The sequence below is a fragment of the Thalassophryne amazonica genome, chromosome 18, assembly GCF_902500255.1.
Source record: "Thalassophryne amazonica chromosome 18, fThaAma1.1, whole genome shotgun sequence".
NCBI classification, from domain to species: domain Eukaryota; kingdom Metazoa; phylum Chordata; class Actinopteri; order Batrachoidiformes; family Batrachoididae; genus Thalassophryne; species Thalassophryne amazonica.
Genome location: NC_047120.1, coordinates 32486294 through 32509644, shown reverse-complemented (window position 1 = coordinate 32509644; position 23351 = coordinate 32486294). Strand labels below are relative to the sequence as shown.

The 23351-nt window shown below is 39.5% G+C and overlaps 1 protein-coding gene and 1 long non-coding RNA gene across 2 annotated transcripts in view; one reads left to right on the top strand and one right to left on the bottom strand.

The window, feature by feature from the left end:
• The window catches only part of prkcea (protein kinase C, epsilon a), a 180124-nt gene that overhangs the window by 116216 nt on the left and 40557 nt on the right, over positions 1-23351 (bottom strand). The gene's annotated exons all lie outside the window — the stretch shown is intronic.
• Positions 1427-14760, top strand: LOC117531369. The gene is made up of 4 exons (XR_004566616.1): positions 1427-1447; positions 3613-3619; positions 9564-9569; positions 14650-14760. It is a non-coding gene; the product is annotated as an uncharacterized LOC117531369 (long non-coding RNA).

The following is a 23351-nucleotide window of genomic DNA, read 5'->3' as shown; positions in this document are numbered from 1 at the left end:
AGTACACCTGGAATTTTTAAGGTTATCTTTATATTCATCACTGAATACATACTCCTCATCATTGTTTCCGTTGTTAGATTTTTTTTTTTTTTTACAATCAGGAGATTGAGAGTCAGAAAGCTCAGCGGAGGTGATTCGATCACATTTTCTTCAGCAGCACTGGTGACCAACCTGCACTCCTCCACATGAGCTGTGTAGTTTTAAAAGGTGAGAGCTTATTTTTAACTTCACTGCAACAGCTGGAGAGTCACGTGAGTCACATTGGTTAAATGTGTTTACAAGATGTGCGAACATTATGTGCTTATTTTTAAAACCACCTTGAGAAAGGCATGTCAGTCTCTGAAGTCTTTAGCAAGTCGACAAATGCATCCATGGCCTCTCCTAGTCCTGCAGAAGCAGCCGACTCCCGAAATTACCTCACATTTTACAGCTTTATTCCAAAATGGAGTAAATTCATTTTTTGCTAGAGATGGAGGACTAGTCGTAATAGTCGACTACGACCAGCTAAGATCCTACTAGTTGACTATTTTTTATTAATGGACTAGTCGAAAGCCATTTATTAAGTTCACTGAACCCTTAAAAGCGCAGACCTGTTGGAGCTGCCACCACTCCCTTCACTCAGTTAAGTGAAGAAAATGTGTGAACCTTGGCAGGTGAATTAGTCAGCTCAAACAGGTCGTCTATTCCTAGTAAGTGAATGCAGCTGTTGTCTTCATGCCAATGCAGTTTTGTGATTTTGTGCTTAAATTTGTTAGAATAAATGTCACATTTGAGTTTAACCATGAAGATTCAAAATGGGCTTAATTGATTCAATGTTAAATTTAGTCGGGTACCATTAGTTGGGGACTAATGCTACACGATTAGTCAACAAATGATTTTCATGAGATTTCCCAACCCTATTTTTTTCCTCAAAATTCTAATCAGAACAACCCATAATGACAACTTGAAAAAGGTTTTTTGAAATTTTTGCAAATTTATTTAAAAATACACCCGTTGCTTAATACTTTGTTGATGGACCGTTGGCACCAATTACAGCCTCATTTCTTCATGAATGATAAGAGGTTCAATCGGATTCAGGTCTGGGCTCTGGCTGGGCCACACAAGGACATTCACAGAGTTGTCCTGAAACCACTCCTTTGATGTCTTGGCTGTGTGCTTAGGGTCACTGTCCTGCTAAAAGATGAACCATCGCCCCAGTCTGAGGTAAAGCGCTGTTTTGTTTCTCATGGTCTCAGAGTCCTTCAGGTGCCTTTTGGCAAACTCCAGGTGGGCTGTCATGTGCCCTTTACTAAGGTGTGGCTTCTGTCTGGCCACTCTACCATACAGGCCACACTGGTGGATTGCTGCAGAGATGGCTGTCCTTTGGGAATGTTCTCCTCTCTCCACTGAGGAATGCTGGAGCTCTGGCAGAGTGGCCAACAGGTTCTTGGTCAACTCCCTGACTAGGGTTGGGTATTGATAAGATTTTATCGATATCGATGCCATTATCGATTCTGCTTATCGATCCAATTCCTTATCGATTCCCTTATCAATACCTCTTGTGAATTTTGTACTAAAAGTAGGCTTTACAGGTTTTCTATGTATTTCATTGAGTCTTAAAGTAAATAAATATGAAATTGGTCACTGTATCCTTGATCTCTGGACATAAGTAAAAATAAACAAAACGGTGTTTCGCGTTGAAGTTATTAATTCCGACTGGACTCTATCGTTCTAACTTGACTCGTCAGAGAGCCGCGCAGCATTTGGAGCTGTGTGAACAGAACAGAGGATGATTCTCGTTTTTTTCTCGCAACAAGACAGGAGTCCCAGTTAATAATTTTAATCCGCACAAAAGTGACTCACGATTTCACATATTCAGGGATGAAAGTGGTGAAAAACAAAAAAAGCTGAAACCCAAAATTAACCCCCAACACCACCCGCACAAAAATGTTTGAATTCTAGAAGCTCTGAAATGCAATCTGGGACTATTCCAGACAATAAACTGCAGTGAGTGCAGCATCCATTTTGGTGAGAAAAAAAAAAAAAGACTTTCCTTATTCACATTCATTCCAATAGTATTCTGCTCTTACTAGGGTGCAGCAGTTTTCTAGTTTGGCAGATGGTTCTGGAGGAAATCACTGAAGAAATTAACAAATTGAAAATATGGTTTCAAGGGTGATGTACGTGATTTCTTAGTTTTTTAAATTATTATTATTTTTAATAAATTTACAAAAATCTCAAAAAACCTTTTATTGCATTTTTATTATGGGGTATTGTGCATAGAATTTTGAGGAAAAAATTAATTTCATCCATTGACAAAATGGACATGACAAAATGTGGAAAAAGTGCAGCACTGTGAATACTTTTCAGATGCACTATAATATACATACATACATACATACACACACACACACATTTGCGCATCTGAGCACCCTGGGTGTTCCGTGCAAAATTCTGGGTGAAGTGGGGGTGGGCGTTTGCACAAACTCGCCAAAATATGTTTGTTGGTCCACCCATTTCAATAAAATGTCTGATTTCCTCATAAATAAAGAATAAATCACATGTGACTGTCTTATTTTTTCCTATCCTTTTGGCATTTAATAAATGTGTTCTTTGTCAGCTGATGTGTGGCAAAAAAAAAAAAAGAAATTGACGTGCACATTGGTTTTCAATATTAACCACACACACACACACTCTACAGTTGTGACTCTACAGTTGAATAATCCATTTGTTGCTGTCCATACAAAGCTAGCCACATTGTCACAGAACGCTTCTTGTCTTTCACAGTAAGAGCACAGGAAACATGGATGAAGGGGAAAAATATTGTGAAAACTCTTTGTTTTTTACAATATGCTGGGGGTCAAGGAACTAATTAATTTTAGTTAGGCATTTAATAAACAAAATTATTAATAAAAAATTATTTTAGGTGAGCATTTAACCAACTTTTTTCCAAAAAAAAAAAAAAAAAAGGGGGGGGGGGGAGCAAATACTTAGCCCTGGGGCCTGAGATGTGCAAATACAGTATATACGAGGTCTATTAGAAAAGTATCCGACCTTATTATTTTTTTCAAAAACCATATGGATTTGAATCACGTGTGATTGCGTCAGACAAGCTTGAACCCTTGTGTGCATGCCTCAGTTTTTCCACGCCTGTCGGTTGCGTCATTCGCCTGTGAGCAGGCTTTGAGTGAGGAGTGGTCCAGCCCCCTCGTTGGATTTTCATTGTCAGGAAATGGCGGAATGATTTGGGCTTTTTTTCCATCAGAATTTTTTCAGAAACTGTTAGAGACTGGCAGCTGGAAACCATTAGAAAGCTCCTCTTTCCATGACAAAAACTCCTGTAACAGTGGAATGTGACGTTCATTTCCAAACTGGACGCTGTGTTTTATCCGGGACGTCGTCTGACTAGCACAGAAAGAAATTGTGAAAAGACGTGGACATCAGCACTTTTTCGGCACATTGAGACAGACGTGCGGAGGAATTCCGCGCGTTGCGGCGGTGCCGCATGGCGCACAGCAACGCCGTGATGAAGCTTCACGGGACATGTTCTGGCATGTCCAGGCACAGCCACATTTTCTTGGATAATCACTCGATGGAAAAACCACCGACAGCTGTCTGAACGCCATCTCAAAGCCGTCCTGTGAGACCAAAATGGAGGTGTTCCTTTGTCTCGCTCCATCAGCAAATTGGTCGTGACGCGCAAAGCCTCCGCTCAGCTTTCCATGACAAAATCTCTTGTTAAAAGTGAAATCTGCCAGAAAATGGTTGATGTCCAGCTCTTGTGATAACCAGAGAAAGTGCACACGACGGTCCCGGCTCCACAGAGCCATCTGTTTAGAAATGATCCGGTGGTCTGTGACTCTCGATGGCGGCACGGAGCGTGGCGCGCCGAGCATCCTTAAAGCCGTTCTTAAAGCTGTAGTAACAGTCCTTATTCTCTGTGAAGCCCGTAAAATTTTCACCGAAAGCCAGATAAATTTTTCGAATGGTTTCCAGCTGCCAGTCTCTAAAAGTTTCTGAAAAAATCCTGATGGAAAAAAAGCCCAAATCATTCCGCCATTTCCTGACAATGAAAATCCGCCGAGGGGGGTGGACCACTCCTCACTCAAAGCCTGCTCACAGGCGAATGACGCAACCGACAGGCATGGAAAAACTCACGCATGCGCACTAGGGTTCAAGCTTGTCTGACGCAATCACACGTGATTCAAATCCATATGTTTTTTGAAAAAAATAATAAGGTCGGATACTTTTCTAATAGACCTCGTATAAGAGCCAGGGGGACCAATACAATACAGATATTAAAATGTACAAAATTTACAACACAGATATATCTGTCGATATACAGAGGCTTGATATTCTACAGTTCAAACAAGAACTTTTATTTATTATAAATAACTGTAAATATAACAACCACCCCACATACATCATGCTGTCTTCAATCAACCATGTCGCGTCTCTCAGCATTTGCATAAAATAGAGTTCTTGTTTATTTTGGGCCCACTTACTGGCAGCAAAGCAACCACTTTTCTCTTGTCACTGTAAAGCTATTACTGAAAATGAATGGCAGCTGATCGCTTTGCCTGTCTTTTTGCATTACTAGGTGGTGATGGGGGTCCCAACATTGCTTTACACCTTTGTAAACAATGCCATCGGAGTGCCCTCTGTTGGACAAACTGCATAATGACAATTTCCAAAGCTTTTTTTTTGTTTGTTTATTTGGTAAAATAAAAAGTTCTCAACTCTGCAGAAATAATGCCCATACAGATCTGTTTGTGAAAGGCTCATATTGGCCAAATGTAAAAACCAGCACTGGTCATTGTACAAACTCACAAAAGCTGTCATACTCAAATACTAGCAGATAAGCAAATATGTACACACGGCATATGCACACGTTTATTTCACAAATAATGACACCACCCCCCTACAATATATATGTAATTAGAGAGATTAAAGAGAGAGAGGAAATGAGAGAGTGAGAGCAAGGCTTAAATCCTTCGTTAAGCTCTGGAAGAGCAGCAGATCCTCTTATGCAACAGCCAGACTCTCTCTCACACACAAAATATCTTTGCATTACTCAACAGGAGACACAGTGATTGCACACCACCAAATATGCAATAATCTATACTTCCACAATCTGTGTGCAGCTACAGGCAGCACAGGCATGCCAAGCAGCACTATTGTGTGAAAATAGAAGCGATTACAAGAAGGCTCATACGATAGATTATAAAAAGTAAAAGTGGTACAAAAAACTTCAACAGCCACAGGAATATCAGTGAATGTCCAACATTCAAACACTGCAATCTGAGGAAACATGCTGCAGTTGTTGAATTCCCAAATTTCATACAACTTAATTTTTTATGAATTGACTTTACTTTTATTTTACTTATTTATTTATTTATTTTGAGTCTGAAAATGTATCTTAGTTTATAAAATAACATGACATAGCATGACAGCTGCTGTGTTCTCTTTGCACTGAATTATTGCCTAAATCCTGCGTGTTTTTAAAAATGCTTCTCCATCAAATCTGCACTGATTTTATAGTCCAAAAAGTCTATAAGTCAAGGCAACTACAATAACAAAGAAACAAAAGTAATACAGCACATAAGAGTGTGTGAAACATAAGTCTTTTACTGAATGCATAATAGATATTGACTATGTGGGATTTGGGGCCTCCAAATGTCATCGGATTCTAGATGTTTACCCTTGAAAAAAAATGTGTTAATCCACAAATGTGGCCTCTTGCATAACAAAGCATCTCAGTGGGAGTTTAGCCGAAAGACAAAATCAAGAGTAATTTGGAATAAAGAAAAAAAATGGAAGGCATCAATAACTAATGTCATGCTCGGATCCTGGGGCGGCCACACCGGTCAAAAACACTTACCTAACATCACTAGTTATTGGTTACTTCAGCCATGAGGTTCCAGTCAGTTGGAACATCAGAAAAAGCTCATTTAAACTAATGACGCTCAAAAAAAACTACTAAGCATTCCATCAGCATAACACAATCCACCATGCAAGATGTAATATTTCAGACAACATTGGCAAAACTCAATCACAGCTCTGTTCAAACACAGCAGAACCCTCGCAGAAAAACCATTAATGATCACACTATGGCCAACAATTACAGGAAGAAGCCAATACTTCTGGATGCAGGAAGTTGGACGTAAATCATGGCTCCACTCAGCTGCCTTGTTATCTCATGATCAGGGCACATGCAGAAACGTTCTCCAATTCCAGGAGTGTTGTGGCAAACATTCAATTAAAGATTAGGAACCACTACAAGATAGTGACATGGTCCAACAAGTGAGTGCAGACTAATTTATGGAAAGGTCATATCCAGCCTTTAAAATTTATCTACTGTACACATTCTAACAATAGTAAAAACAACAATACTAAGCTTGTGTTAATAATGACAAGTATGAAGACAAAACTTCTTAAGCAGAAGCACAGCGAAACAACTAGCACATGAAACTGGAGTCAAGGAGTCCAACTGCTGGGAATGCCGGGGCTTCATGGATCCTTCATGTCGCCACCTGAACAACCAGGTGACATGAAAATTTCAAATGACCATGTGAGGTTCAGAGGGTGCCTGGGACACCAGTGTGTTTGCCGTCACCTGAATGTCTCTGAGAAATATTTACTCAATTAGGGCTCTATTTTGTTTACCAAACTCGATACGATACAGTGGACATTTGATACATATCAGGATATTGATACATTTATGTGCTCAATACTGCTTAGAACCACAAGCAGACCCAGTTATACCCTGCCTTAGACAATGCTTTAAAAAAGAAGACATTGCTTCACATGGCACTTTATTTATGCAGAAATATAAATTAAGTAAAGATATACGTATTTATATGGCTCATCAATTCCACTTTATGCAAAATTGTAGCAAAACATAACTAGTACAACCCCTGGCAAAAATGATGGAATCACCGGCCTCGGAGGATGTTCATTCAGTTGTTTAATTTTGTAGAAAAAAAGCAGATCACAGACATGACACAAAACTAAAGTAATTTCAAATGGCAACTTTCTGGCTTTAAGAAACACCATAAGAAATCAGGAAAAAAAAAAAATTGTGGCAGTCAGTAACGGTTACTTTTTTAGACCAAGCAGAGGGGAAAAAAATATGGAATCACTCAATTCTGAGGAAAAAATTATGGAATCATGAAAAACAAAAGAACGCTCCAACACATCACTAGTATTTTGTTGCACCACCTCTGGCTTTTATAACAGCTTGCAGTCTCTGAGGCATGGACTTAATGAGTGACAAACAGTACTCCTCAATCTGGCTCCAACTTTCTCTGATTGCTGTTGCCAGATCAGCTTTGCAGGTTGGAGCCTTATCATGGACCATTTTCTTCAATTTCCACCAAAGATTTTCAGTTGGATTAAGATCCGGACTATTTGCAGGCCATGACATTGACTCTGTGTGTCTTTTTTGCAAGGAATATTTTCACAGTTTTTGCTCTATGGCAAGATGCATTATCATCTTGAAAAATGATTTCATCATCCCCAAACATCGTTTCAATTGATGGGATAAGAAAAGTGTCCAAAATATCAATGTAAACTTGTGCATTTATTGATGATGTAATGACAGCCATCTCCCCAGTGCCTTTACTAACTACTAACTTGAACTAACTACTAACTTTGTCTCACCAAAGTTAAGGAATGGCTCAGTGAAAACAGCTTGCAGCTGAACTCTGATAAGACTGAAACATTGATTGTTGCTCCGGAGAGTGCCGTGCCTGCTATTAGGCTGCACCTTGGTGAACTGAATAGTTCAGTTAAGGGCAGCCTGCGCAATCTTGGCATTATCTTGGATAAAGGGATGTCTCTGGAACATACGAAACAGTTAGTTAGGAATTGTTTTTTCCATATCCGGAATATCTCTAAACTTCGAAAAATGGTGTCTTTTGAAGAGTTAGAGATGATTGTACATGCTTTTATATCTTCGCGACTGGATTACTGTAACAGCCTGTTCACGTGTCTTAATAAGAAAGAACTGGCTCGTTTGCAGGTTGTGCAAAACTCCGCTGCACGGCTTCTGACCTGCACCCACAGGAGAGCCCATATTAGCCCAATACTCAAGTCCCTGCATTGGCTCCCTGTCTCATTTAGGACAAATTATAAAATCCTGGTGCTTACATTTAGAGCTCTGCATGGGCAGGCTCTGGAATACATCAAGGAACTGATCCAACCGTATGTGTCCACCAGGGGCCTGAGGTCCTCCAGCCTGAACCTGCTGATGGTTCCCCGTACCTGTTTTAAAACTCGAGGGGACAGATCTTTTAAAGCCGTGGCGCCGCGCCTTTGGAATGAGCTTCCCTGCTCCCTTCGCTCGATAGACTCTGTCGATGTTTTTAAAAAGCAACTTAAGACTCACCTTTTTAAAATTGCATTTTAGCTTGATTTTCTTTTAAATGTTTGTATGTGTTATTTTGTATTTACTGATTTTATCATGTGAAGCACTTTGTGACCCTGGTCTGTGAAAAGTGTTATATAAATAAAGGTTACTTACTTATTTTACCTGACATGCAGCCCCATATCATCAATAACTGTGGAAATTTACATGTTCTCTTCAGGCAGTCATCTTTATAAATCTCACTGGAACAGCACCAAACAAAAGTTCCAGCATCATCACCTTGCCCAATGCAGATTCGAGATTCATCACTGAATATGACTTTCAACCAGTCATCCGCAGTCCACGATTGCTTTTCCTTAGCCCATTGTAACCTTGTTTTTTTCTGTTTAGGTGTTAATGATGGCTTTCGTTTAGCTTTTCTGTATGTAAATCCCATTTCGTTTAGGCGGTTTCTTACAGTTTGGTCAGAGACGTTGACTCCAGTTTCCTCCCATTTGTTCCTCATTTGTTTTGTTGTGAATTTTCGATTTTTGAGACATATTAGTTTAAGTTTTCTGTCTTGACGCTTTGATGTCTTCCTTGGTCTACCAGTATGTTTGCCTTTAACAACCTCCCCATGTTGTTTGTATTTGGTCCAGAGTTTAGACACAGCTGACTGTGAACAACCAACATCTTTTGCAACATTGCGTGATGATTTACCCTCTTTTAAGAGTTTGATAATCCTCTCCTTTGTTTCAATTGACATCTCTTGTGTTGGAGCCATGATTCATGTCAGTCCACTTGGTGCAACAGCTCTCCAAGGTGTGATCACTCCTTTTTAGATGCAGACTAATGAGCAGATCTGATTTGATGCAGGTGTTAGTTTTGGGGATGAAAATTTACAGGGTGATTCCATAATTTATTCCTCAGAATTGAGTGAGTCCATATTTTTTTCCCTCTGCTTAGTCTAAAAAAGTAACCATTACTGACTGCCACAATTATTTTTCCTGATTTCTTATAGTGTTTCTTAAAGCCAGAAAGTTGCCATTTGAAATGACTTTAGTTTTGTGTCATGTCTGTGATCTTCTTTTTTCTACAAAATTAAACAATTATAATAACAATAATAATTATTGCCAAGGGTTGTAGTAGTAGGAGTATGAAAAAATGTCTTTAAAATTAGCCCTTCACTCTAAGGGTGTTGTGGTGGGCTGCTCCATCATCTTTCTATCTGGCAAAGCCACTGGTTTGCACAGCCTATAAGCAGGAAGAATGGAGAACTTGTGTGTTTATGTGGAAAGCACAACATGACTGACCAGTAAGAAGGCTTTATTCTTGCTTTTATCTCATACCATCCCCAGAAACAGACTTTATGTACATTTGTGTGGAAAAAAGCAAAGTGTTAGCATCCCCCCTCCCAGCGTGCTGCTATTCTCTGTTTTTAAGCAGCTGCTGGTTTAGCATTAACAGCATTAACACAGCCAGAGGACGTACAAATACTTTGAAAGAAACGCACAAGTACTGTATGCCTGTAAAATTCAGCACAGATGTGCTGCTCTTTTTTGTTGTGTCACTAGCACACTATGAGACACAGTGAGACAAAACAAACTTTTTTCAACTGTAAGCTGTCTGAGCTGCTGCAGAAGCAGCAGACCTAACAGCTCATAATATTCAACACTGATATATCGAAAATATGGGGACTGGAATATTGGTAAGAGTACCAAATGTATTATATCGGTCCTCCATATGTACTCCCTAGGGATCTTCACATTTCTGTCCCTGCATTTCATTGTTATTTGTTATGTGGTAGCACGACCAACGTAGATGGGCACGACACTGAGTCTGATCTGCTTGAGGGCTCTTTTGTAATCAGAAAACACCTGAGGGAGTTTTTCCTTACCACCGATAACACTGTACTCGCTCAGGGAGTGGGTAAAGTTACAACTTGCCCTTGTGAAGCATCTGGGGCGACTTACAGTAGTGTTCAGAATAATAGTACTGCTATGTCACTTAAAAGATTAATCCAGGTTTTGAGTATATTTCTTATTGTTACATGGGAAACAAGGTACCAGTAGATTCAGTAGATTCTCACAAATCCAACAAGATCAAGCATTCATGATATGCACACTCTTAAGGCTATGAAATTGGGCTATTAGTAAAAAAAAAAAAAGTAGAAAAGGAGGTGTTCATAATAATAGTAGCATCTGCTGTTGATGCGACAAACTCAAAACTATTATGTTCAAACTGCTTTTCTAGCAATCCTGTGAATCACTAAACTAGTATTTAGTTGTATAACCATAGTTTTTCATGATTTCTTCACATTTGTGAGGCATGGAGTCAACCAACTTGTGGCACCTTTCAGCTGTTATTCCACTCCAAGATTCTTTAACAACATTCCACAATTCATTCACATTTCTTGGTTTTGCTTCAGAAGCAGCTTTTTTGATGTCACCCCACACGTTCTCAATTGGATTTAGGTCCGGGGATTGGGCAGGACACTCCAAAACATTAATTTTGTTGGTTTGGAACCAAGATTTTGCTTGTTTACTAGTGTACATGGGGTCATTGTCTTGATGAAACACCCATTTCAAGGGCATGTCCTCTTCAGCATAAGGCAACATGACCTCTTCAAGTACTGTGACATATCCAAACTGATCCATGATACCTGGTATGCGATATATAGGCCAACACCATAGTAGGAGAAACATGCTCATATCATGATGCTTGCACCACCATGCTTCACTGTCTTCACTGTGAAATGTGGCTTGAATTCAGAGTTTGGGGGTCGTCTCACAAACTGTCTGCGGCCCTTGGACCCAAAAAGAACAATTTTACTCTCATCAGTCCACAAAATATTCCTCCATTTCTCTTTAGGCCAGTTGATGTGTTCTTTGGCAAATTGTAACCTCTTCTGCACGTCTTTTATTTAACAGAGGGACTTTGCGGGGGATTCTTGCAAATAAATTAGCTTCACACAGGTGTCTTCTAACTGTCACAGCACTTACAGGTAACTCCAGACTGTCTTTGATCATTCTGGAGCTGATCAATGGGTGAGCCTTTGCCATTCTGGTTATTCTTCTGTCCATTTTGATGGTTGTTTTCCGTTTTCTTCCACGCGTCTCTGTTTTTTTTTTTGCTGTTGTTGTCCATTTTAAAGGATTGGCGATCACCTGCGTATAGGTTTTCCCCTCTCCAATCAACTTTTTAATCAAACTACGCTGTTCTTCTGAACAATGTCTTGAACATCCCATTTTCCTCAGGCTTTCAAAGAGAAAATCATGTTCAACAGGTGCTGGCTTCATCCTTAAATAGGGGACACCTGATTCACACCTGTTTGTTCCACAAAACTGCCAAACTCACTGACCGAATGCCACACTACTATTATTGTGAACACCCCCTTTTCTACTTTTTTTTACCAATATCCCAATTTCATAGCCTTAAGAGTGTGCATATCATGAATGCTTGGTCTTGTTTGATTTGTGAGAATCTACTGAGTCTACTGGTACCTTGTTTCCCATGTAACAATAAGAAATATACTCAAAACCTGGATTAATCTTTTTAGTCACATAGCACTACTATTATTCTGAACACTACTGTAGAGCTGAAACAACTAATTATTCGAATTAATCGATTAAAATTGATTATTAAAATAGCTGTCAACTAATTTAGTCATCGATTAGTTGCTAAATAAGTTTATCGCAAATGTTTCGTTTCTTCCATATAATCAACTGAGCTTTGGTTTGAATCTTGAACCAATGAAGGAGTGCTTCGAGCTGCTGCTTCGTTGGTTTCATTTGTTTTATTTCGCTTTATCTTAATTTTTCCCCAATAAAACCCTAAAGAGCATATGTCTGTGAGGAATATTAACCTTTTTATGTTAAACTGACCTGTTATGGTCTTATGAAACAGTTGATAGATGTATTTTATGCTAACACGTTAGCATGTCTATGGCATTTTCAATGTTAAAGTTAGCATTAAGCTGCTGGCATTTCAGCATGTTTGTGCATTTGTTTTCTGTATAATAATTAATGGCTCACCGTTTGTTGTTGTAAAAGAGTCAAATGTATTACAAATTATAATATTTTTTAATTTATTTGTATTTATATATTAATAATAATAGCAACAATAATAACAGTAATAATAACTAATAATTCTACAATATACTTTTAGAGAAAGACATGAGTCACATGTGTCATTATGAAATGACCACATAGTTTACAAGATATACAGAGAATGTTGCACATATATAATGAGTCAGGCTATAGTTTTTGATTTAGGTTTTATGGTTAACTGGTTATGCTAACTGCTCATTTGCAGCAACAAAAATACCTCTTTTTTCACCATATATTTTAGAACATTTATACGTTTCAATGTTGTTTTATGGCAACTCGGCACTTTGATAAAGCAATGCCATTTGAAATACTTATTTTTGTTCTTTATTATAAACTGTTTTATTCTTTATTATTTTATATTTCAACAACCAAGGGACATTTGACGATTTGTTGATTTTCAAGTATTTTAAGTTTTCAAATAATGTTCTGTTGTTAAATAAAGTGATGGAAGGAGAGAAAAATTGTTTCCCTGGCACATTTTTAAAAAATTCCCCGCTAATCCGATTAATCGTGTCGAAACCCCATCAGATTCATCGATGATCCAAATAATCATTTGTTGCAGCCCTACACTACTGTATGTTGTAATATTTTGCTGTACAAATAAATTGAATTAACATGTACATACATTTTCAATTAGTTTCCATATGGTAGTGGTAATTACTTTTAGCATTTCACTAAACTAGATGTTAGTAGCTTAAATGCGTTATAAAAATCAAACACTGCAAACAGAAACATCACCAGCACAACGGACTACATTTGCTGTACCAAGGGATGAAGGTTTCCCTGTCAAACAGCCACTGTATAGACATTTAAAAAAAAACATTAACTGTCACACACACTGGAGGCTTTGATAAAAGGCTCCAATTTGAATAATTTAAATATAATTATTTCATGAAGTAACAATGCTCATAATTTATTTGCAACAATGTCTTAGGGATATATTAGGAGGTTTCACCAGTGGCACTTATTTTAGTTGGGTTTATGACCAGGATTACTAAAAAAAAAAAATGTGCAGACTGATTTTCAAGTAACTTGGTGGAGAGCTTCAGCATGGGCCAAGAAGGAACCCATTAGGCTAAATTTTGATGTTGCTCCAAATCAAAGAAATCTACTTTCAGTACTTTTATTAATTTGTCCAAAAAACACATCGACGAAGCAAAAGAAGCATGAAAAGAAGCACAATTTTAAAAGAAATTATACATGCCATATGTGGACTTTCCATCTATCTATATCTCAATATGTACCGCGCATCCAGAAAGTATTCACAGCGCTTCAGTTTTTCCACATTATGTTACATCACATCCTTATTTGAAAATGCCGTAAATTCATTTTTCCTTCAAAATTCTACACAACACCCAATAATGACAACATGAAAAAAAAATTTGGGGGAAATTTTTTAAACTTTATTAAAAATAAAAACTAAAAAAAAAAAAAAAAAAATCACATGTACACAGGTATTCACACTCTGCTCAATACTTTGTTGATGCACCTTTGGCAGCAATTAAAGCCTCACGCCTTCTTGAACATGATGCCACAAGCTTGGAGCACCTATCTTTGGTCAGTGTTGCCCATTCCTCTTTGCAGCGCCTCTCAAGGCCCATCAGGTTAGATGGGTTGCATCAGTGCACATCCATTTTACATACAATTTTCAGAGATGTTCAATCAGATCCAGGTCTGGACCTTGCCTTGGCCACTCAAGGACATTCCGAGTTGTCCTGAAGCCACTCCTTTGATATACTGGCTGTGTGCTTAGGGTCACTGTCCTGCTGAAAGTTGAACCATCACAGTTTAAGGTCAAGAGCGCTCTGGAGCAGGTTTTCATTCACGATGTCTCTATGCATTGCTGCATTCATCTTTCCCTCAACCCTGACTAGACTACCAGTTCCTGCTCCTGAAAAACATCACCAGAGCATGATGCTGGTGCCTGGTTTCCTCCAAACATGACGGCTGGTATTCACACCAAAAAGTTCAATCTTTGTCTCATCAGACCAGAGAATTTTGCTTCTCATGGTCTGAGAGTCCTTCAGGTGCCTTTTGGCAAACTCCAGGCGGGCTGCCATGTGCCTTTTACTAAGGAGTGGCTTCCATCTGGCCACTCTATACCATACAGGGCTGATTGGTGGATTGCTGCAGACATGGTTGTCTTTCTAGAAGGTTCTCCTCTATCCACAGAAGAATGCTGAAGCTCTGACAGAGTGATCATCAGTTCTTTAGATCCACTCAGTTTAGACCGGTGGCCAGCTGTAGGACGAGTCCTGGTGGATCTGAACTTTTTCCATTTAGGGATGATGGAGGTCACTGTGCTTATTGGGACTTTCAAAGTAGCAGAAATGTTTATGCACTCTCCCCCAGATATGTGCCTTAAGGCAATCTTAAAGGTCTACAGACAATTCCTTTGACTTCATAATTTGTTTGTGCTCTGACATGCATTGTCAACTGTGGGACATTATATGTAGACAGGTGTGTCTTTCCAAATCATGTCTAATCAACTGAATTTACCCCAGGTGGACTCCAATTAAGCTGTAGAAACATCTTAACGGTGATCAGTGAAGACCTGAGCTCAATTCTGAGCTTCATGACAAAGACTGTGAATACTTATGTATGGGTTTCTTAGGGTTTTTTATTTTTAATAAATTTACAAAATCTCATAAAAGCTTTTATTGCATTGTCTTTATGGGGTATTGCATGTAGAATTTTGAGGAAAAATGTGAATTGCATCCATTTTGGAATAAACATGACAAAATGTGGAAAATGTGAAGCACTGTGAATACTTTTCAGATGCACAACTATATTATATATATATATTAGGGCTGGGAATCAATAAAAAAAAATTAACTAATTATTGCAAATTTGGAAAAAATTTAATCGCTTCTTAACCCCTCTCAAAGCCATTAAAATATGTTAATCATGAGTCACTTTTATGTGGATTAAAGTCGCTAACTGGGACTCTCGTCTTGTTGCATTCAAGAAAAGAAAATTGTCCTCCATTCTGTTGGCACAGCTCCAAATGCGGTGAGGCTCTCTGCCGAGTCCTGTCAGAATTAACCCTCTGGGGTCCGAGGGCATTTTTTGGACAGTTCACTCACCTGGCATAAATGTTTTATTATTGCTGTTAACAGCTCTCCCTGCATCTCACAATCAAGTTTTATGTCTCTTTTTTTCAGGACAACCTGTACTTTCATAATATATATATGCTATAGTGGTGTTTTATAAGTGCAATAAAGGTTTACAATTAGAAATAAGAAAGGAAACAGTAAAGCTGAAACTAATTTTCCACACACATTTATTCAAAATACACAGCAAACTATAATAAACAACTGTTTTGACACTTTATAAAGGTAATTTGGACTCTTGTGTAAAAGACTGTACAACAAAAAGGTTCAAACAATAAACACAAATGCACATTTTGAACAATCTATACAAAATGGTCTATGCGTTTTGTTTGTCTTCATCTCAAAGCAATTTCTGTCTGCTATTACACACAGATCACATCACAAACTTTGACTATTAAGTTGACTGTGTGTGTTGACTGTGGCTGCACTGAAAGCAGCTTTCACACTTCGAGGCCCATTCACACTCTGAGGAGCGGCCCCTCCCCCTCACTCCATTGATATGGTAAACGGTGCTTTACGCGGGAGCGAGAGAGCTTGCCACAGGCTTATCCAATAACATTCACGGCCAAACTAGGAGCAATCCTGATACTCACACACCCTTTGTTTGAGCATGTGAGATTGTCATCAGAGGTCTTCCGTCTGCTCCGGCTGCTCACTTTCACTGATCGCTGTGCGTAATGGCCAGCAGACAGGGGGCTATTCAAACGGGGCAACTAGTAACACATCACTCCTAAAAACAATCTTTGGTTTATCACATGAGGTAAATCTACCCTACGATTGGATTTTGGAAAACCATGTGATGGTGAACCAATTCCGATTGGATACTCACATTGTGCACGTCATCACACAGCTTCTATGAGGATTACAAAGATGGTGGACGGCTGGCTCAAAAGTCTGCAGAGTTAACTTTTCAGCAAAAAAAAAGTAAGTTTCTATCTCATATCATTAAAAAGTTATTTATAATTTAGTAAAGCTTGGTCTCAGCCATCGTATACGACAGCGTCAGGCCCCAGAGGGTTAATAACTTCAAAGCGAATCGCCACTTTAAATAAAATGACACCTCTTTCCAAACGCTGTAATACAGACAATAAACTACAATCGAATAAAATGTTTTTTTCCTCCCAAAATGAGATGCCCTGTGTTCTTTATGAAATACATCCTTATGTGCAGCAGCCAGCTGCAAGAGCTCAACTCAGATGTATGGGAAGACATTTATGCCAATAATGTCTGAAAGGAAATGCTTTTGACAAAAAACACAGATTTTGTTTATTTCTACTTATGTCCAGAGATTAAGGATTAGGGTTGGATATCGAGAACCGGTTCTTGTCGGGTATCGTTAAGAAATGATTCGATCCACCGACATCAATAGCCTTTTTGCTTAACGATTCCCTTATCGGTCCTTCAGAGCCGCTGTTGTTTTGGGGGGTGTTTGTCGGGAAAATAATCATGTCTCTACATTGATTACAGAACCCTGCAGGGCCTGTAATCAACTGTTTCTGCAGCGCGGCTCTTCTTTGAAGCTTGAAGCAAAGTAGTATTGATCCGACCTGGCGCTTCGTTGATTCTTTGTTTTATCTTAATTTTTCCCTGCTAAAACCCCAAAGAGCATATGTCCGTGAGTAATATTTGCCTTTTTATGTTAAACCAACCTGTTATGGTCTTCTGAAACAGTTGATAGATGTATTTTATAACTTAAAAACAGAAACAATGCTAACACGTTAGCATGTCTATGGCATTTTCAATGCTAAAGTTAGCATTAAGCTGTTTGCATCTCAGCACATTTGTGTGCATTTGTTTTCTGTATAATAATTAATGGCTCAGCGTTTGTTGTCGTAAAAGAGTCAAATGTATTACAAATTGTAATATTTTTTAAATTTATTTTTGTTTATATATTAATAATTAATAATAATAGCAACAACAATAATAGTAAATGCTACAATACAATTTTAGAGAAAGAACAAAAAGAACCTGATTAACAGCACAACAGAAAATATAAAACCAACTAAAAATGAACATAAATAAATAACTGCTTCTTATGAACAGTGAACAGAATAGTGACTCTTACACCTCCACTTAATCCCTGTTTTATTTAAGTTTAATGGCAATTTGTTTTGGTCAAACCATATTTTCAATTTGTTGAGTGATTTCCTCCAGAACTATCTGCCAAGCTAGAAAACTGCTGCACCCTAGTAAGAGCAGAATACTGTTGGAATGAATGTGAATAAGTCTTTTTTTTTTTTCTCACCAAAATGGATGCTGAACTCACTGCAGTTTATTGTCTGGAATAGTCCCAGATTGCATTTCAGAGCTTCTAGAATTCAAACATTTTTGTGTGGGTGGTGTTGGGGGGTAATTTTGGGTTACAGCTTTTTTTGTTTTTCACCACTTTCATCCCTGAATATGTCAATCGTGAGCCACTTTTGAGCAGATTAAAGTTAGTAACTGGGACTCCTGTCTTGTTGTGAGTAAGAAAAGAGAATTGTCCTCCGTTCTGTTCAAACAGCTCCAAATGCTGCGCGGATCTCTGCCGAGTCAAGTTAGAACAATAGAGTCCAGTCGGAATTAATAAATTCGAAGCGAAACGCTGTTTAAATCAACTGACACCTCTTTCCAAATGTTGTAATACAAACAAACTGCAATAGATCAAAACATTTTTTTCTCCCAAAATGAGACATCCTGCGCTGACATGCAGCAGCAGGCTGAGCTCAGCTCAGAGATATGGAGAGACATTCATGCCAAAATATCTGAAAGGAAATGCTTTTGACAAAAACTACAGATTTTGTTTATTTTTATTTATGTCCAAAGATCAAGGATCCAGTGACCTATTTCATATTTATTAAGACTCAATAAAATGTTGTTGACATAGAAAACCTGTAAAGCCTACTTTTAGTACACAGAAAATTCACAAGCGGTATCGATAAGGAATCGGATCAATAAGCGGAACTGATATTGATAAAATCTTATCAATACCCATCCCTAAAGGTGACTCACGATTGACATCTTTAAATGGCTTTGAGGGGGGTTAATGAAAAAATTTGCAGACCTGCCGCTTCTGAAAAGCGGCGAAGCAGAGAACCAGCGAAGCAGAGAACCAGCGAAGCAGGTGTGCTTTGTTGCTTCAAGCTTCAAGGAGACCTGCTGAGAAGCAGCGGGTCCGCAATCAACATAGAAAAAATGTTGATTTTCCAGTTAAACACCCTCAAAAACAATGGCCGCTCCGACGTAATGTGAACTGAAGGACCAATAAGGGAATCGTTAAGCACAAAGGCTATTGATGTTGGTGGATCGAATCATTTCTTAACGATTCTTAAAAAGAACCGGCTTTCAATACCCAACCCTAATGTAGACAGGTGTGTGCCTTTCCAAATCATGTTTAATCAACTGAATTTACCCCAGTTGGACTCAAATTAAGCTGTAGAAACATGTCAAGAATGATCAGTGGAAACACGATGAACCTGAGCTCAATTTTGAGCTTTATGACAAAGGCTGCCCGATCAGTATCTGCTCCAGGCCCCAGTGGTGTACCCTACCTCGTGTAAGTGATGCTCAGAGCTTCTCCGGCACCTATGGAAGATCTTGAAGATGATTTGGCGAAGAGGGAAAGTGGCCAACCAGTGGAGGTGCACTGAGGGAGTTTGGATTCCCAATGAGGAAAACTCAAGGCACATTGACCAGTTCCGGATATTCTCTTTGTTGAGTGTGGAAGGGATGGTGTTTTTCAGCCTAGTCTCTCGGAGACTGACAGAGGTCCTCCTCAGGAACGGCTACATTAACCCCTCAGTCCAGAAGGGTGGGATCCCGGGAGTCCCGGGTTGTTTGGAGCACACAGGGGTAGTCACACAGCTCATTAGAGAAGCCCATGAGAACAGAGGTGACCTTACTGTGTTGTGGTTAGACCTGGCTAATGCCTATGGGTCTATACCACACAAGTTGGTTGAGCTGGCGCTACACCATCATCATGTCCCCAGTAAGATCAAGGACCTGATCCTGGATTACTACAACAATTTCAGGCTGAGGGTCACTTCCGGGTCAGAAACATCAGCTGGGCATAGTCTTGGAAAAGGGATCATAACAGGCTGTACCATTTCTGTCATCCTTTTTGCCCTTGCCATGAATATGGTGGCGAAGTGTGCGGAAGTGAAATGCAGAGGACCCCTGACCAAGTAAGGTATATGGCAGCCCCTGATAAGAGCCTACATGGATGACCTGACCATCACTACAACATCGGTTCCAGGGAGTAGATGGATCCTTCGAGGACTTGAGAGACTCATCAACTGGGCAAGGTTGAGTTTCAAGCCCTCTAAGTCAATGTCCATAGTGTTGAAGAAGGGTAAGGTGATTAAAAAATTCCAGTTAACCATCTCAGGAATTGTCATCCCATCCATCACTGAACAGCCAGTCGAGAGTTTGGGGAAGGTCTTTGACTCAACCATGAAAGACACCGCGGCCATCCAGAAGTTCACCCAAGACCTTGGTATTTGATGAAAATTTGATGAAGATGAAAATTTCAGACCCCTCCATGATTTCTAAGTGGGAGAACTTGTAAAATCGCAGGGTGTTCAAATACTTATTTTCCTCAGTGAGGAAAATAAGTATTTGCAAATAATAGCCTAAGTATTTGCAAATACTTATTTTCCAAACACCCCCCCCCCCCCCGACCCCCGCCTTTTAGCTTCTGGGGGGCTCTGCCCCCCATATCCCCCCTCCCTTTTTAAGCATTTTTCTTTTTTTGCTTTTCAGTTGACCCCCCTAATTACAGTCCTCTTACCCCCTGCCACTGTAAGCATTTTTTTTAATGTAGATGTAAATTATTATTCAAAGTTTTCAGCTAGATGACAGTAGGGCTGTACAATATGGCCATATTTTTGTATCTCAATATTGTGCCCTGTACCATGAGTGAGCTTCGCGCCGCTTCGCTCATATTATTAATATATAAATACAAATAAATTTTAGAAATTACAATTTTTAATACATTTGACTCTTTTACGACAACAAACAAGCCATTAATTATACAGAAAACAAATGCACACAAACGTGTTGAAATGCGAACAGCTAATGCTAATTTTAACATTGAAAATGCCATAGACATGCTAACGCGTTAGTATCGGTCCCGTTTTTAAATTATAAAATACATCTATCAACTGTTTCAGAAGACCATAACAGGTCGGTTTAACAGAAAAGGGTATATATTACTCACAGGCATATGCTCTTTACAGTTTTAGAGGGAAAAAAATAAGATCAACTCCAACGAGCCAGCGGATCGAAGCATTGCTTCATCGGTTCACGCTTCAAAGTGCCGTCGCTCTGTAGAAGCGGTTGATTACAGAGCTGCTGCAGGGTCTGCAATCAACATAGAGAAATAATAATTTTCACAACAAACACCCTCAAAAACAACGGCCGCTCTGAAGGACTGATAAGGGAATCGTTAAGCAAAACGACTACTGAGATCAGTGGATTGAATCATTTCTTAACGATACCCAATCAAAACAAACATGGCAGACTTGGTGAAGTATGATGCACGGAGATGTGAAGAAATTCAACTTTGCAGCGGCAAAATATGGTAAAATAAATAGAATTTTGTGCATTCTTGTCGTGGTCCGAGCGGGCCATCATTTGATAAATTGTACTGGCCCACAGTGGCCCGAAAGTGGGCCAAATCGGCGCCGGGCTAGCAGGCAAATGGCTATGTCGAGCCCTGTGAGATGGAAATGCAGTCCATTTATCACCAGAAAGAAGCCAACAAAACTGCAGAATGTCTCTTATTCAGACTCTAATACCAGTCATATGTTCTCATAAACCAGTGGTAATGCGTTACTCTAATCTGACCACTTTTTTCGGTAACGAGTAATCTAGCACATTAATATTTCCAAATTTGTAATCAGATTAAAGTTACTTCTCCAAGTCACTGTGCATTACTATTACAACCCCAATTCCAATGAAGTTGGGACGTTGTGTAAAATGTAAATAAAAACAGAATACGATTTGCAAATCCTCTTCAACCTATATTCAATTGAATACACCACAAAGACAAGATATTTAATGTCAAGACAAGATATTTAATGTTCAAACTGATAAACTTTATTGTTTTTGTGCAAATATTTGCTCATTTTGAAATGGATGCCTGCAACATGTTTCAAAAAAGCTGGGACAGTGGTATGTTTACCACTGTGTTACATCACCTTTCCTTCTAACAACACTCAATAAGCGTTTGGGAACTGAGGACACTAATTGTTGAAGCTTTGTAGGTGGAATTCTTTCTCATTTTTGCTTGATGTACAAATTCAGTTGTTCAACAGTCCGGGGTCTCCGTTGTTGTATCTTGCTATTTATAATGCGCCACATGTTTTCAATGGGCAACCGGTCTGGACTGCAGGCAGACCAGTCTAGTACCTGCACTCTTTTACTAAGAAGCCACCCTGTTGTAACACGTGCAGAATGTGGCTTGGCATTGTCTTGCTGAAGTAAGCAGGGATGTCCCTGAAAAAGATGTTGCTTGGATGTGTTGCTCCAAAACCTGGGGGTACCTTTCAGCATTGATGGTGCCATCACAGATGTGTAAGTTGCCCATGTCATGGGCACTAACACACCCCCATACCATCACAGATGCTGGCTTTTGAATTTTGCACTGGTAACAACCTGGATGGTCTTTTTCCTCTTTTGTCTGGAGGACATGACGTCCATGATTTCCAAAAACAATTTTAAATGTGGACTCATCAGACCACAGCACACTTTTCCACTTCGCGCCTGACCATTTCAAATGAGCCCGGGCCCAGAGAAGGCGGCAGTGTTTCTGGATGTTGTTGATGTATGACTTTCGCTTTGCATGGTAGAGTTTTAACTTGCACTTGTAGATGTAGCGATGAACTGTGTTAACTGACAATGGTTTTCTGAAGTGTTCCTGAGCCCATGCAGTAAAATCCTTTACACAATGATGTCAGTTTTTAATGCAGTGCTGCCTGAGAGATCGAAGGTCATGGGCATTCAATGTTGGTATTCGGCCTTGCAGCTTACGTGTGGAAAGTTCTCCAGATTCTCTGAATATTCTTATTAAATTATGGACTGTAGATGATGGAATCCCTAAATTCCTTGCAACTGAATGTTGAGAAACATTGTTCTTATGCCACGTTCACACCAGGCGGGACCAGACGCCACAAATTCACGTCGGTCGCATAGCGACGGACATGCCACCATCGCCCGGTGTGTCGCTCTGCTTTCGCTGTGAAAATTCACCCCAGTGTGTCATCAAATAGGACAAGCTTCCATTCCGCTCGCCGGCTCCGATTGTCAGTCAAGTTAACATAATGGACCTTAATCACACGGAGTGAGTTGTTGTGGAAAGCTGACAAAAGTCATGAGACGTTCCCAATTCGGGGAGTATCATTATTTGCTGCAGGAGCTGCGTCTGGATGACGGCCGCTTTCAGTGGTCCTTCCGCCTCTGCGGGACCCAGTTTGAGGACCTCCTGTCCCGTTCACGCGTGCACATGTAAACAATTAAAAAAAAAAAAAACTCTGCTGCTTGCTGTGGGGCTGCTCCTCGCTCTTCCCAAAAAAACTCTGTCATAATTGTGTTTAGAAACCAGTCACCATTTGTTTTATTATACATCTGTGTAGTTAATAAATAAAATAATCTTCGGACGATCCGCTCGCGCGCGCGTGAAAACCAAAGAAGCCCCGCTCCCCCTGCTGCGGGGCTGCAGCTCGCTCTTCCCCCAAAAACTCGGTCATAATTGTGTTTAGAAACCAGTCACCATTTGCTTTATTATACATCTGTGTAGTTAATAAATAAAATAATCTTCGGACG